At 42.3% G+C, this 17,010-nt stretch overlaps 1 protein-coding gene across 1 annotated transcript in view; it reads left to right on the forward strand.

Annotated features, from left to right (window-relative positions):
• galnt1 (UDP-N-acetyl-alpha-D-galactosamine:polypeptide N-acetylgalactosaminyltransferase 1) overlaps window positions 1–17,010 on the forward strand; it is a 44,748-nt gene that overhangs the window by 6,706 nt on the left and 21,032 nt on the right. Inside the window, exon 2 of the mRNA XM_070835209.1 lies at window positions 12,135–12,247. The gene's annotated coding sequence lies outside the window, so the exon portion shown is untranslated. The remainder of the gene's footprint in view (window positions 1–12,134; window positions 12,248–17,010) is intronic.

The raw sequence follows: 17,010 nt of genomic DNA on the forward strand, positions 1-17,010 counted from the left end.
AGCACATGTGTGTTTAGCATATGTGAATGTGCTATTCGTGGGTATTAATTGTTGTAGTATGCAGACACAGAGTGTGATCTTTACAGTCCCTGCCTTTTTCATTGTACTTTGACTGCTCATAAACAGCTTTGCTGGAAACTGAAATACTCTAAAGCTATAAAGGCAAAAGGAGCAGCAAGCGTTAGCTATGGTGCAGTATGTTTAGACGGCATATAGGGCCTCTACAGATGATTCAGAGCCTGTCACACTCAGAGTATCTTAGCTGGATGGACACACTGTTTCTGCTGGCTTAATGATAAGAAAATAGGATTTAGCCCATTATTCAGCAGTGGGTTATTTCATCTTCTAGCTGCAGTCTTCTGTTTTCTACATTGGTTCTTCTCTGACAAGGAATGAATGGTCTATTTCTGTTCTCAGTTTGCTTCCTATACCCCTGCATTGTTAAAATGGAGATGACATCATGAGGTAATAAGTAGACGGCAATATAAGCACAGTGCAAGACTGTATTATAGCACAATATGGCAGAGATCACACTTAACTCCCATCCAATATAAATAAAAGCTGCTGGTCCAAATGAAGTGATCATCAGACTGTCCGATAATGTCAGAAAGCACTTTTCTCACAATGAGGACGTCTTGTTGGTAAAGTCTGTACCCACTTTCTGCCACAAGTGGCCAGGTGTGCTGAGCAGAGCTTTCCATATGTGCTGGCTGCCATCCAAACAGCTGACCACTCATCTTAGTCCAGCCAGCCACATATTAATTTTACAGTAATTTTAATATAGCATTTATATTCATTTTTCATTCTAGTAAAATAGTTTTATTTAACAAGTTGGGATTTGCTATGCGTGTACATTTTAGGACCATAAGTTTCTGCTTCAAAACAATGCGACTGTAATGATGGAGAAACATCATGCTCTGTGTGTGTGTGTACACAAACTCAGCAGAGAGGTTGTGTCCTGCCGAGGGTGGAGAGTCGTCAGTGTTTGAAAAATATTAGCAAAGTAGGTGATGACAAAACACATGACGAACTGCATTGATTGCACATCAATGGGACATCCATTATCTTTATTACCATTGTGCTTTTTACAGCAGGGCCACAGGGGTCATGACCCCAGACTCTTCTTGCTGGCTACCTTTCCTGCTGGCTGGCTGCTCCATATGGTTGTGTCATGCCCTGGCTTAGGTGTGAAAATGGGCACGGTTTCACGTGGTCAGCAGCAGGGACTGTTGTGTATTCGTTATTTACGCAGCCTCCTCCTTCACAGTGTTGACTGCATGACCACTGTCAATAAAACTTTCTGGGAAGAACTCAAATCTGTGATGTGTGATTGTGGATGGAATTACAAATATTTTGAAGAGGCAGGTGTCAACTTGCAAGTGATCCGCATTCCAGCAAACGAAAACAAATGATGAGTTCCTCACAAGTTGCTATAACATGCTCCTCGTTGTCACTGGGCAATGATTAACACACGAGACAAAGTTGTGGCATTTGCAGGATCTCTAATGTTGTAGCTTTTTGAACAGTGGCTCTGATCAAGTATTTTCAGCTTGACTACGTGAAAGATGAAATGGGTCACTCTACCTATGCTACCTCTCCAGCACCAAACGACAAAGTTAGTGACCAGCTCAAAAGAGTGTGGATATTGGGCAGATGACCAGACACATGACAAATGAATGCTAATATTACTCAATATCTGCTGGTTTTGTAAATATAACAAGTCTGCCATGTCAATTTAAAGGATGATATCTGCATTATTGTATTATTTCATCAATATTCTTTTTCATCTGGACTTGTCAATGTAACTTATTAGCTTGAATGAAATCCATTTGGAGTTGCAGTTGACTTGTTGTTACAAGTGCAGTTGGCTTTTAGTCACTCTATGACATAGTGGACTTCATAAACCAATCCTTCGAAGCTTTAAGAGGCACCTTGAACACCTGAACAGAGTAATAAAATAGGGACTGCTGTAGCTCAGCCTGGTAGCATTGAGTAACCCTATACACTGTGCTCAGCTTAGCTCCAACAATTCCCCTCTTTGTAAGAGTGCGCTCTTAATGCGTCCGCATGTTGCTCACAGCATCTGCTTCAGTCTGAGATATGACCCGACAGGAAAAGACATAGTTTCCATGGCGACAGCCCTGCTCCTTGCCCACCCCCCACACACCCGCCATAGGAGGAAGTGGAATATGTCCAATTTCTGCTGACTCGTCGTGAAACAATTGTGTGACACACTCTTGCACACAGATGTCTCTCCTTACTGTAGCCTGGAATGATTGTTGGTGCCTTTTTTTAATGTGTTTGCCACTGTTTGTTTGAGATGGCTGCTCCATCCAGCTTGTAGGCCTTTTTGTTGTGTAAGACTTGAATGCCATTTCATTGAATTTAAACCTCAAAAAGAGCAGTACTTTACACAGAAACTGTCAATTAAAGGAAAGGTATTTGGTGTGTGAAATGTGACCTAGCTGAGTTACACTTCTCTTATCTCTTTGGGGATATTTGTCCTCTGCGTTTGACCTGACCTCACTGCCACAGTGCTGTACAATGGTGATTATCTCCATGTTCTGAAGTTAGTGCCTTGGTCAAGGACAGTGGCAGAAGAACTACCCACTATAGCATGCCTGTCACCACCAGTCAGCCCGAGTCAGAGGGTAGTTGCAGTGTTCAAATTCAGGATCTTGTTGCTGTGAGGAGACACTGCCGAGAGCACTGAGCCACTGTGCCGCTGTATTCACAGAGCTGCTAAATCAAGAAAGCCCTGAGAGCATTTATAGGGATTTACAACACAATTCTCACTGCTTTCATCCCCCCCAAAAAGAGAGAGCCCTGTTTGTACCTGGATGACACTTGTTCTCAGTGCTTTCACATGGAGCCCGTAACACCCGAAGCAATACACAGTTGTGGGAAAAAGTCGGTTGTCTTGCATGTTGTTGATTAGTATAATCTCTATTTATGAGATTTTTTTAGTCAAACCCACCCAAACTACTGTGAGTATTTTATCCATAAACAGTTTCTCAGTTGATCTTCTAAACTATGGACTATAGCATGGTGAATACTGATAGCCCAATATAAAACTACATGTATTGTTATAGAGAATAGGTGACATTATTGAATGAAATATTCACAGTTAACTGAGATTTTTAGATTTCTGTAGGAAGAACAGGAGTAGATACCTTTTTAATATGAATAGAATAGTCCAGTGTGATGCCTCACCTTTTTAAATTGATAAAAGATACTCCTATAATAGGAAATTGTCTCTCAGGTTGCACCGTATGTACATAACCTTTTCATCATGTCCAACATTTTGAAGTAGGTAAGTTCTAGCATGCATGTATAAAACTGCACCAATTGAATTATCTGTTGAATGAGTTCATATGTAGTTATTTCTGAAATCTGAAGAAATGTGCTCTACCAAAAGTGGACAAGACAAAGCTTATGGTAGTAGACTCTGTTGTATATTATATAAGACATCATAAGATGTCTGCTTTGTCTCTCAGAACACAGTCAAGAATTTTCTTTCGCTGTCAAAGACAAAGAAGTTCAGAAAACTAACCGGCATTGTAGATAAGGGCATCAACAGTTGACTTTTGCCTTTTAACTTCCACTAAAACTGAATTCTTATGGTTTGAGTCATCCAAACATCACAGCTGATGAGGGAGTGGGATGAAAAAACCTTCTTAATGAATTCAAGTCACAGTGGTGTTCATATTCTGCTCTCATCTGTTCTCAACACCAGTGCAAGTAAAGAGTAGTGAAGACTTAAACCAAATCGGTTCCATTTTAGCTAAAGTGGTGGCAGCTTTGATTTGATCTCACCCTACCAAAGCTATTGCTCAGTAGACTGCCAATGAGTGAGTTCATATAGCTTTTGTTTACTTGCCCAGGGTTGCTTTTAATTAGGCACTGTGAACCCAAACAAATGCAACCGTGTAATCTTTTTTTTTTCTATGAACAGAAGAAATCAGAGGTGTGACGATGCCGTCAAGGGTGTGACTGGTTGTTTAGATCATTAAATGTTACACACATGATTGTAGCCAAAATGTTGATCCCAAAGAGAAAAGCATGTAACTGTTTGATACAAAGGGAAGGAACTAGAGGAGGACATAAAGGACAGACCCCTGCTGTGGCAGCTCTGTGCTCTGTCTTGGTTGTGTGACAGACAGAGCGAGCTATCTGCCCCAGGCTCACCCTCACCAAGGTACAGCACTCCCCCCTGGTCCTACACACACACACACACCCATCCATCTCTAGCTCTTATCTGCTACTAGGCCGCTACCCTGAGTGTCAGTGTGCATGTGTGTGGGTCTGTGTGTTTGTGTGTCTGAGGACTCTTTGAGTGGAGTTGTTCTGGCCCGGTCACACTGATAGCCATATCAACAGTTACTCCTGGCTGATGGACTGCAGAACAACAGGCCTATTGTTTTTATGAGTGTGTGCATGTGTACTTGCATGCTAAGCCATCAGAAATTGCATTTCTAGGAGCCACAAATGTCAGAGTCACTGTGCTTGTGTGTCTTGAGAATGTGTGTGTGTGTGTGTGTGTGTGTGTGTGTGTGTGTGTGTGTGTGTGTGTGTGTGTGTGTGTGTGTGTGTGTGTGTGTGTGTGTGTGTGTGTGTGTGTGTGTGTGTGTGTGTGTGTGTGTGTGTGTGTGTGTGTGTGTGTGTGTGTGTGTGTGTGCGTGCTGCAGTGTAATCTGCCAGAGGCTGGGATGTGGGTCAGTGTGGCTGCAGCTCTGCGGGGAGAGGCAGCAGCGGGATACTGCCTCTGTACTTACTGTGGAGGGACAAGCTTGGCAAAAAACATGTTCTACAAAAATGCAGCGTAAAGCAGAGGTCAATCTGCACTTGAGATTTGACTTTTTTTTGGCATTTTCTGCACATTTTTCACATATGCTGTAACACAGTGCTCGGGTTGTTTTAGATATTCTATTTTGTTCAAATGTTCATGTTCAAAATATTCAAACACAAGCATCTGAAATTGTGTAGAGCAAGCCTCATTAGAATAGGGTCCACAGAGGCACAGTGTTTTAGAAATGGAGATGAAAATCTGTGTGACTTCTTAATAAGACTAGATTGGAAAGAGGATGGCCAGATTAGTCATGCCTGGGGCTCATAGTGGATTTCACCTGCAGTCATTAAGCCAAAGTTATTGCTGAACACTTGGAACTCACATCAAAAGCTTATTGGAGGTTATGTAGTGTGACTAGGAGAGTGTGTGTGGGTTTGTGTGTGTGTGTGGGTGTGTTTGTGCAGGGGCTATTGACCTCATGACGGAACTGCTTAAATGAAATATTGATAGTGCTAGCTTGGGTAGGAAGTGTGTGTGTAGAGTTGTGTTTGTGTGTGTGTGTGTGTGTGTGTGTGTGTAGAGTTGTGCGCGTGTGTGTAGAGTTGTGCGCGTGTGTGTAGAGTTGTGCACGTGTGTGTAGAGTTGTGCGTGTGTAGAGTTGTGCGTGCGTGTGTGTGTGTGTGTAGAGTTGTGTGTGTGTGTGTGTGTGTGTGTGTGTGGAGTTGTATGTGTACATTTAGAAGTTTGCCCAGTGATTGATTGTGCATTTTGCTGCAGCCAATGGGCTATTGAGTGTCCATTTTTTTGAAATATGGTCTCATAGATCAAACCACTTGAACAGGTCCAGCAGTGTTAAATAGCAGGATTAATGAAGATCGAGTGTGCGAACAGACAGGTACGTTACATGATCCTGCCAACAGCCAATGATACCGGCTAATTGAGGAAGTCTTTATTTGTTGTTAAGTGGCCTTAAATGGCACTGTTTGAACAGTGAGATGAAAAATGCCATTCTCTTCTGTGAAAGAACCACAGATTAGCTTTTTGTTGAAGGCTGATGCTGTGGCTGAGGCTATCACTTGCAGTGACTCAGCACACTCAGCTGCCGGGTCTCCAGGTGTCTGCTGCACATTTATTGTGCCATCCTAACACTGGGCCCGTTGAAGTTGTGTTACATTGAAAGCACTTACTTTTGTTAAGCGCTACGTGGAAAATAAAGTTTAGGATCGTTAATGTTACTGCAGTGTACGCAGCTTAAAACCAGCTCCTGTTGTCCGGAAAATGTGTTAAACCCACAGTTTAACCACCAGACTACAAGAGGAAGAGATTGCATGCTGCGTAGAATTGCTAGGAAGTCTGTCCTGGATTGGGAATGTTGCCGGGAGCTTTTGAGCACACAGCTGGGGGCGTGCATGCGCTTAAGCATGATCCTGTTAACACGGCTGCTGGCCAGAGCAGGGACAGCAGGGAGATATGGAACGGATCACAAGCCTCCAGATGTCACCAAGACCCACAGAGATAGATGGGAAAGTTTTGGGCTAAATCTGTTCTGTGTAATCACTCAGGACACAAAGGAGGGAAGGTAGTAAGTTTGTGTGTGTGTTCCGTCGTAACTGCTATGCCTGTTAATGGTGGCCGAGCACCCTGCTGCTCTGTTTCTTGTGCTCTGTGCTCTCTGTAAACAGGAAGCAGATCTCTCTCCTCTCTGTGGCTCTCTCCTTTCATCTGTCCTTTACTGTCTGTCTGTGGCTCCCTCTTTATATCTTTTCCTACTCTGCCTCCCAATGTGAGTGCATACAGTATATCTAGAAAGTGACAGGCCCCCTGCTCCCAGACCACGCTATTATGGAATGCAAAGCAGGCTGTTTTTTGAGGCTGATTCATCCAGGATACGTGTGAGATGGTGGCCCAGCTGCTCCTTACCTATTTTCTCCTCGCTCTATTCCTGGCATTCCTGTTTTTCCTCCCTGGGCTTCCCCTGGAAAGCTGTCAGAAATGGTGAGCTACAGCCTATGACACTGTTGTTGTCATCTTTTGTTGCCTTTCCTCTAGTCCCTATTTAGCATGGATTTGGTGTTTGCATGCGTGAGATGCTGCAGGCCCCTCAGTGCCTTCCTTTCCCACACCACTGGAGACATGAGGTGTTTGACAGGGCAGGAGGTTGAAGGGAGGGCTGGAAGGAGGTGGTGGGGTGGTGCAGTTGGCACAGGATTGGCACAGCAGTGTTTGTTGTTGTTAAGACCAAAGATGTCATCTTTGGACTCCCTCTGTGACAACATACGCTACATAGTCACATAACACATGTAGAAACCCTGGCTGGGAGCCAAACACACACACACACACACACACGTCATGCTCATAACAAGCTATCACACAGTCTAAAGAAAAGACACCTTCCTTCCTGTCTTACCCAGTTTCTCCCCTCTACTATGTGTCTTTCTCTGGCCATCTTTAGAGAGAGAGCGGAACAGTTAGGTTTAATGCTTTGCCATGGCTGGTTGGTCACAGTGTGTTCACGCTGAGCTTGTGAATTGTGAAAAAATTGTAATTTGACTGTCTGTTAGTTTTAGCTCAGCCCACACTACCCTCTAAATTGTCGAGGGCAAAGGTCATTTCAGAGCTCCTCAACCTTGTTTGGCTCCAGTCCTGCTTTGAAGCCTCAGAGCCCTTAAGCTTTAGAGTGCTAACTTTAGCTTGCAAGGTGTTATCATGTGGTTTATGCATGTCTTCATCCACATGAGTGTGATAAGTGATCTCTGTTCGCTGAAAGAGAACTTGTGCTTGCTAGCAGAGCTTTCACCATTAGTCTACACATGAGCTCCCCCTCTCCTCTGCATTTGTTGCTCTGTTTCAGTCAGTGTTTTCTTTGGATTTACGACAGGAATTACATTGACTCAGACTGAATGGAAAGTGGCCTGTGTGGGAGAGGAGACGATGTTTGTGGATTAATAAGAGGGAGTGTTGTGTAGAGACGAAGATAGAGGCAAGAGTAGGGTGGGAAGATGAGGACCCAGCCTTTTGGCTGCCATGCTGCATTCTCTGCATGGTTCTCAGCTGGTCACAGCTGGAACAAAGACGAAAGGAATTATACAAAAGAGAGGGATGGCAAAGACTGGAAGAAGCAGAGAACTGGGGATGTACTGATCCAACTTTTCTTTCCTTTTTTCTCCTAAAAACAACTCTGAGACTTAAACCCAGGGTATCTGCCAGTTCAGAATACGGCACCAGTGGTCTCTTTTCCCAAATTTAAAGTCAATGTAATGCTGCCTCTCTACGTGAAACTGTAAGTGTAGACATTCATACACCATCATTCTTTGTGTGCATGTTTTAATTATATTTGGCTTGACAGTTTGAGATTTTGTAATTGTGATACATCAACTTCAGTTGCACTTTTGCCATCTTCTTACCTGAGGGCTTAACACTTTAAAATAAGCTCACTGCAGCAAATAAATAGGGCAGAACAGAAAACTATATTTAATGTGGAAGGCTCACATCTGGCCAACACCTGATCCGCTTAATAAAATCAGTGTTGGCAGTGATATTAATTTGACAGATTGTATCAGTGGACTGCTACAGGGAATGGGTGTTCAAGGAAGAAAAAGAATGGGGTTTCAAGAAACGACTGCTGTAGTAAAATGGGGATCATGCCATAGGATGGTGAACATTTCAGAGGGCAGATTCTGGCATTTTTTTAATACAGTGCTGTGAAAAAGTATTTGCCCCCTTACAGATTTCTTATGTTTTTGCTTTTTTTGTCACACTTACATGTTTCAGATCATCAAACAAATTTTAATATCACACAAAGATAACCTGAGTAAATACAAAAAGCAGTTTTTAAATGATGATTTTATTTATTAAGGGACAAAAGCTATCCAAACCAACCTGGCCCTATGTGAAAAAGTAATTGCCCCCTAAACCTAATAACTGGTTGTGCCACCCTTGGTGGCAACAACTGCAATCAAGCGTTTGCAGTAACTGGCAATGAGTCTTTCACATCGCTTTGGGGGAATTTTGGCCCACTCTTCTTTGCAGAATTGTCTTAATTCAGCCACATTGGAGGGTTTCGAGCATGAATGGCCTGTTTAAGGTCATGCCACAGCATCTCAATCGAATTTAAGTCCAGACTTTGACTAGGTCACTCCAAAACCTTCACTTTGTTTTTTTTGAGGTATTCGGAGGTGGACTTGCTGGTGTGCTTCGGATCATTGTCCTGCTGCATAACCCAAGTGCGCTTGTGCTTAAGGTCACGAACTGATGGCCGGACATTCTCCTTCAGGATTTTCTGGTAGAGAGCAGAATTCATGGTTCCATCAATTACGGCAAGTTGTCCAGGTCCTGAAGCAGCAAAGCAGCCCCAGACCATCACACTACCACCACCATGTTTGACTGTCGGTATGATGTTCTTTCTCCGAAATGCTGTGTTAGTTTTACGCCAGATGTAACGGGACACACACCTTCCAAAAAGTTCCACTTTTGTCTCGTCAGTCCACAGAATATTTTCCCAAAAGTGTGGGGGATCATCAAGATGTTTTTTTAGCAAGTGTGAGATGTGCCTTTGTGTTCTTTTTGGTCAGCAGTGGTTTTCGCCTTGGAACTCTCCCATGGAGGCCATTTTTGCCCAGTCTCTTTCTTATTGTTGAATCATGGACACTGACCTTAACTGAGGCAAGTGAGGCCTGCAGTGCTTTAGATGTTGTTCGGGGTTCTTTTGTGACCTCCTGGATGAGTCGTCGATGCACTCTTGGAGTCATTTTGGTAGGCCGGCCACCCCTGGGAAGGTTCACCACTGTTCCATGTTTTCTCCATTCGGGGATAATGGCTCTCACTGTTCGCTGGAGTCCCAAAGACTTAGAAATGGCTTTTTAACCCTTTCCAGACTGATAGATGTCAATGGCTATGTTTCTTGTCTGTTCTTGAATTGCTTTAGATCGGGGCATGATGTGTTGCATTTTGAGATCTTTTAGCCTACTTCATGTTGTCTATTTAAGTGATTTAAGTGACAGCTCTGGCAGTAATCAGGCCTGGGTGTGGCTAGTGAAATTGAACTCAGCTTTCAAACATGTGGTTAATCACAGTTAATTCATGATTTAACAAGGGGGGCCAATTACTTTTTCACATAGGACCAGGTTGGTTTGGATAGCTTTTTTCCCTTAATAAATGAAATCATCATTTAAAAACTGCTTTTTGTATTTACTCAGGTTATCTTTGTGTGATATTAAAATGTGTTTGATGATCTGAAACATGTAAGTGTGACAATAAAGGAAAAACAGAAGAAATCTGTAAGGGGGCAATTACTTTTTCACAGCACTGTATAAGCTTGAGAATTACTGTGCCTTACAAGAACAAAGCCAATCCTTTTAGCCTGCTCCGAAGTGGACACAGTATATTTCTGTCTCTACTCTCTTGTGTCTTGTGGATGCTTGTGTCAGTGCAGTGTTGGCCTACATAATGTCATGTTCCACTGGCACAGCTCACTGTTTGGACAGGCCCATCTCTGCTCACTTGCTCTGCATTACACATCTGACTAAGTGTCCATCTGTTAGCTTAACCACTGAGGCATCACGTCTTGGTATACTAGGTGTGTGCCTCTTTGTGTCATCAGCCAGTATATTTGTGTGTGTTTGAGATCAGGACTGTCTTACAGCAACAGTATCTATTCCAACTACTTTCTGTCGTTTAAAAAAAAAAAAAAAAAAAAGAACTGAGGTCAGGGTTTAAATTTAATAAGAGAACAATTGATATCCAGGTTCAGGAAAAGCTGAGGTAGCTGCACATGTTGGAAGATTTCCCAACTTTGCTGCACTGTTGGAGAAGAGCCCAGTAAACCATACAGACATGGAGTATCTCTCTCATTAAAAAATAGTAATTCAAATTTGGTTCATTAACTGGTAATAATAAAGTACAGTATTGCCAAACCATGCTGTACAAGGTTTACCCCCTTATGCTCTGTCTTGGTATGTTTCATTGTCTGTCACTCTTTCTCTTTGTGGTTGCTCTTGTGGTTGTTTTCCTCCTCACCATACAGCTCTCATGCAACGGTTACAGCGCGAGACGGCCTGAAAGCCGAATGAGGAGAGGAAGAGGTTTTCTGTGCAGACAGAGAGCGAGATGGGTTGCTATTTGCGCTGCAGTGTTGTGTGTAGTTCTGTAGGTTTATTTTGTGATTGTCAAGGGAATCTGATGAGTATTTATAGAAGCTCTTGCTTGTCCTGCTTCCAATTTGCAGATGGATTCATTCCACTCAAACTTACTGGAGGTGTGTGTCTGATAAAGGGAGAGAAAAGAGGGATAGAAAGAAACTGTTTATGGCATATGTGTTTAAGATGGAGACAGAGAGACGGACAGAAAGAAAAGAAGGGAGGAGATGAGGAAATGATGATTCACCCAGGAGAGGTTTGGTGGCCAGGACCCTTCACGTACTGAAGCATACCTGCACTGCAGTACAGCCTCCTCACACTCACTAACGCAGGAGTGTGTGGGCTGGCAGGAAGAGATTTATTATATGGCTCTTCTTGTAATACAAACTCTTAATACACACATACGTACACAGGCTGGCAATATGAAGTCCCAGTGGACCAAAATGATGACTTGGCTTTAAAGTAGGCCAAGGACCAGATTGAAGGACACACAGACACACACACACACGCACACACACACATACGCCCACACTGAATCATATTCACTCTCATCTTCATTCTCTGCGGATTTTTCAAAAATAGCAGATTAATCCAGTGAAACGAGCAGTTCTGAGAATCCGTCAGTTGTCCATCCCTATATCCCTCTACCCCTTCATCCCTCTGTCTTCTCCCTCCCCCTCTTTTTATCCCGCTAAGGCTGGCAGAGAGTCTTTGGTTATGTTTGACCTTTGGGTGGGTGTGGAGGGAGGGAGGATGATGGACTTATAACAGAATACGAAGAGATACAGAGCTATGCTGACAATTTGTAAATGACTGACAACAGGAGATGTGCCTGGTGGCATTGTGGCTCTGACTGTGATTATGTGAGAGTGTTATTATTGTGTGTGCATAGCCAGGATGTATGTTTGAGGCCGTTGAGTGGCAGCTTCTCTCGGGTCTTCCTGTGGTTTCTTTGCGGTTTTGTGCCCCAGAGGAGCGATTGGAACGCTCTCGGCCTCTTTTGAAAAAACAGTCCCCAAACTATATACTGAAACTTGAACGTTAAAGAGATAAATGAAATGGTAGACAAAGCTCCTTTAGTGTGTTGGATGTTGAGTGATTTTGAAACTGAGAGTCTAAGTTGTTGTGCAACTGCTTAGCATGCATGCTTCTTTTTCTCATCTGTAGCGAAACAATGTTTTCAGTCTGTGTCTGTTTCTCTCTTGTTCAAGGAGCATGTTTGAGTGACGCGCGAAAGAGGAAGTGGGATCTCTGACGCTCCGCCCCCTCTGCTGGTGGAGCACCCTGCACATCTGACCAGAGACCCCTTTAGTCACTTGGACAGGTATGATTATTTAACTGATGGGGCTAAATTAAATGGAGCGTCAGGCTTGTCCATTTATATTATCCCCAGCAAAACATCACAGTGTATTTTTTGCACAGACCAAGGGCTAAAATACCAAAACAAATGCATACAGAGAAGATCATAAACTCAAAACACTACTAATATAAAGCAGTAGATAAGCCAGAACTTTATCATTCCAGAGTCAGATATAACTTTTACAGTCCTCACTATAATTCTGCCGGCATCGTCATACTCCGGCAGATTCCCTCCACCACTCTGGCCTTCCTCTTAGGTTTTTAGGCTTTTAGCTATAATCTGTTGCTTCTGTATGTTTAAAACCATCTTTGAACTTTATTTTGAGCTCCATGGTTCATATGGTTCTGCTGTGCAAACCCAACAGAAAGTTGGTGATTAACGGTCTTTCTTGGGGTCTCTGAAGCATTGTAGATGTTCACTGACCCAGCGTCTTGAATTTGGCCCTCCAACTTTAAGGATGTTCTGACCTTGTTGTACTCCTAGTTGAGAATTAAACTATTTTGTGTCAACTCTTAATGAGATCTCAAGCTTGCACCAACTTGTCTAGGTGCCATACAGGCTTACAGATTACCCAACAGTTGTAGGTGTAGGACTGTGCTAATCGGGTATGCTCTTTTAGTTTTCCTTACCTCTTACAGCAGGTCGTGATATTCCCAGGGTGTGTTTGTGTGTGTGTGGATACATACGATTGAATGTTCTCTCAAGAGTACATAACGAATACTATAGTATTGTAGCACAAACAAGACGACGACCTGCTCAAGAGAGAGGTTTTGTGTAGTTCATTTGTCAGAGTAGGTAACATAGAGGTGCTAGGATTAGGGGGGATCAATTTCCAATCACCAATGAAAAACATGTCTTAATTCCTTAGTATCGTTTACTTTTCTCTGTTTATATTGAGGCAGATTTGCATAAAATGGTAATGGTAACTAAACACAATAAACCATGATTTATTATCCTATAATGATGAAAATGAACAACAGTATGGCAATAGTGCTACAAAACAGGGCCATTTTTAATGCAAAGAGCTTAAAGAACCACATAATTCTTTTAGCAGTGTTAATGTTTGATTAGTCCATGCTTCCTTGGATTCAAGTGTCATTCATACCTTTGACAAAAACTAAACATGACACATTACTGTAAAGGATTGCCAAATTCAGTCAGCTTCAAGTCTCTACAGGCTGCTTTGGAAAATATTGAGCAATTTTGTAAATAATATATTATTAGCAGAGCTAAAATATGCAAAACATTATGTTCAGTCTTTTAAGAAAAGCAAAACAAAATGTTTTTTCAGTTGACAAGAGCTGTCTCTCTGTGCTGTCCTCAAAGGCTTCCCAGTACAAGTAATATTTAACAAGTTGGAAAGAACAAATGCTTGCATTAAATAACAATATATTTGATTTTAAAGAGACTGTATTTAAATCCTGCATTTATTTAGATTTAGAACAGTATGGGTGCACTGAAACAAAGTCCTGTCTAGAAAGTAAAAGCAAAGTGTAATGTCTGATTTTTATGCCTAGGAAAAAATCCAGGTAAACTGTTAAAGTCTATGATAGGCAGGGAAACCTTGCTGTGAAGCCAGAGCCTCGTAAATCCTGCCTGGTTGGCATGAGAAGTTGTAGGAGTGGCAGCGCTCAAAGCAGCTGACATCCAGCAGAGGCCAGACACAAACCAGCCAGGTCAGGCAGCTCAGCATTAACACACAGTCTGTGATGCTGTTAATTTTGTAAATAGTGTTATTGTGTCAGTCAGTGGTGTCAAAGCGTCCACTTCATACCTTTACATGTTTGTGACGTGAAACCATGTCTGTAAAAAAAGTGAGAACAAAATGAATGGAGAGAAAATGTGGGATCATGTTAAAAGAGTAGTTATAGCACACATTTGTGTCATGCAGACCAAAAGGTATGATGTGGTGGTCTGTGTGCTTCCATATCTGTTGCACATGTGCTGTGTTCCTTCCTGCCTGTGTAGTTGTGGTTAGCTTGTGGTAGCTTGTACTGTATAGCCAGGCAGCTGTGCTCCCTCCAACCGTCCAGGGAACACCCCCGTGACAATAATGCGTATTGATTTTGGCCAAAAATGCCGGAGTGATTGGAGATTGAAGTGTTTAATTCCACTTTGTGCCTGTACCAAGCTTTGCATTGGTAATCAATTTCAACTTAGACTTTTACGCTGCCATGGGCAGTTATTTCTGTTTTGCTTTTTACCTTTTTTACACCAAGTTTTTAAACTTTGTTTTCCCTCTGTTTCTTTTTTCTTTGCAACAAAAAATAGTATTCATTTTATAAAAAGATACTGCTGATGTATTCAAGTCCGACCAATACTTGATTTTTGAAGCTATTACCGATATCAGTGTTTTGTGTTAAAAAATGACTGATGAAAAAAAGTGACTGATATTCACTTTTTGGTTTATTTTTATATAACCACACATGCACTTTTGAGAAGATGCCCTTAAGTTTTGTAATATATCTTAGTCATTTTTTTCTAAATATGCTTGATTTACTTATTACAAACTCTCTATGCTTGAAGTTAATTCTTGACCTTGGAAATAGTACTTTGAATAAAAAAGCCAAACATTCAACTCACGATAGACGCCTATAAACCTCACCTACAAGTATGAGAAGAATACTCTTTGAGATTCCCGCCCAGTTGCAGTACAGTCTAGTGCACCTGCAGAGCAGCAGCCTGACACTGAACTACTACAACAGCCTAGATGATGTTTTTCTTCTTTTAATGCCTTCGTTCACATTGTCACATATGTGAACATATCAGATTTCCTCACAGTCAAAGAAAAAAAGTCCATTATAAAATCTTTGCACATTGAGGAGTGGCTTCTTTGAATAGCTGCCAACACGCTTTCAGAGTCAATCATACTGGACGGCATGCAGAGGAAGTTTTACCAGTTTCTAGTTCAAAAGTAGTTTCCCTGACGTCTCTAGCATTCAGCTCTCGATCAGAGTGTCAAAGCAGCAAACAGAACCTAGTTTCACTGCTTGTGTGCTCTGCTTCCATAATTGTCTCTGTTTATATCCATTTCTTCTCTCTTTTGATAGTTTTGTACTTCTGTAGTAATTTTGAGACAAAGCCGGGTCTTGTTGCAACAAAGCCCTTGTTGCTTTATCCAAAATGACACATCTTTTTAAAAAAAAAAGACCCCATAAAAATGTTTAGCTATGGTGATATGCCACACTCTTCCTTGCTCGTCTTGTCTTGGGGCCAATTTTGTAATAGATCACTAATCAGCCAAAACAATAGCCACACTCATCAAATACCTGTTTGTGGTGTTTGCTGAGTGAATTAACGCCTGTCTTTCTCTTTTTAGCTAAAGGTTAATATTTCGTATAAAGGTTTTTTTTTTTGGTCAAAAGTTACCCACCACAGGAAAGCCTTTTGCCTTGCAGGCACTCATAAATAGGAATATTCTCCTATACAGTGGATGTGTAGGAGTAGGAGTACACACTACATTTTATGGATCCACAGACACACACCGTCTGTACTTTCCGTTTCCTCTTTTAAACTGGTCTCTCTCACCAGCTCTGTCTTTCCCAGTCCTTGTCTCGCTCTCGTTCCTGTATGCCACCAGTCTGTGTTCTACAGTCAAGGTTATGACCTGGAAATGAAGTGACCGCAGCCTTTTTGCCAGGAGCGGCTACGTACCTCGACTCCGTAGAGAGCAATGCAGACTGGGCTCCAGGCCACCTTGTTCTGTTTCACTTCCCTAATATTAGCCTGTGACTTGTTCTGCTCCAGTTGAGAGGCATTACAACTGTTCAGAAAATCACCGCGCCCATCAGCGTTGTCTTGGAAACTGTTAAGCTAATCAAGCACACATGATCCAAGGACAGCTCATACACTTAAATAACACCATCTCTGGTTTTCTTATTGAAGACGCTTCAAACAGCAACATTCATTTTTACACACTTGTTTATGGCAGAGAAAGTGGTTAGATTAAAAGGCATCTGGTTTCGTAAATAACCAACTTGGCTACACTGAGAGCAGCCAAATAAACTATGTTAGTAGTTTATTATATGAATTAGCAGCACAAACTTTGTGTTGATTAGTAAGACAGAAATTCTCTTCTCTCATCAGCACTTTCTCATATAAATACTGTCTCCCTCCCTCCTAATTTTCTTTTACACATATAAACAGAAGATACTCAGAAGGGAGGCTCCTCGCTCCCAGTCATAAATTGTGAAGCTCTGGATCCTCTGGCTACAGAGTATTTCCAAGTGGTTGTGAGAAAAACTGGTTGTGCAACCTCTAAAGGGGGATTAAGCCTGTGGTGGAGAGGAGAGTAGGGGATATGAAGAGAAACACAGAGAGGGATGTGAAGGGGGAAATTGTGTTCTTGTAGGGAAGTAGTGATGGCAACCGCTCTTGAAAGGAGACGACATCACTAAGAGACGAGTGGAGGGTTGGGGGTGGGGTGGCTGAGAGAGAAGGAGCGAGATGCCCAGGATGGAGATATAAAAGAAAGATGGGGGGAACGTGATATGTTAATGGATTAGGCAGAGAGCGCGCAGATGGAGCGATGGAGACTTGTGTGTCTGTTTAATGTCATAGGCAGCCAGGTCGTTTAAAAGAGACTTCAAAGAGACTAGTGCCCAACATAAACCAAACTGACACACACATGCAACACACACACAGAAGCAGGGCCTGGGGCTGCCATGAGCACAGAGGAGACCTGAGGTGTCCTCTGCCATGCCCGATTAGAAATAGAGTGAGTGGAG

Source organism: Pempheris klunzingeri, chromosome 8 (genome assembly GCF_042242105.1).
Source record: "Pempheris klunzingeri isolate RE-2024b chromosome 8, fPemKlu1.hap1, whole genome shotgun sequence".
NCBI lineage: Eukaryota > Metazoa > Chordata > Actinopteri > Acropomatiformes > Pempheridae > Pempheris > Pempheris klunzingeri.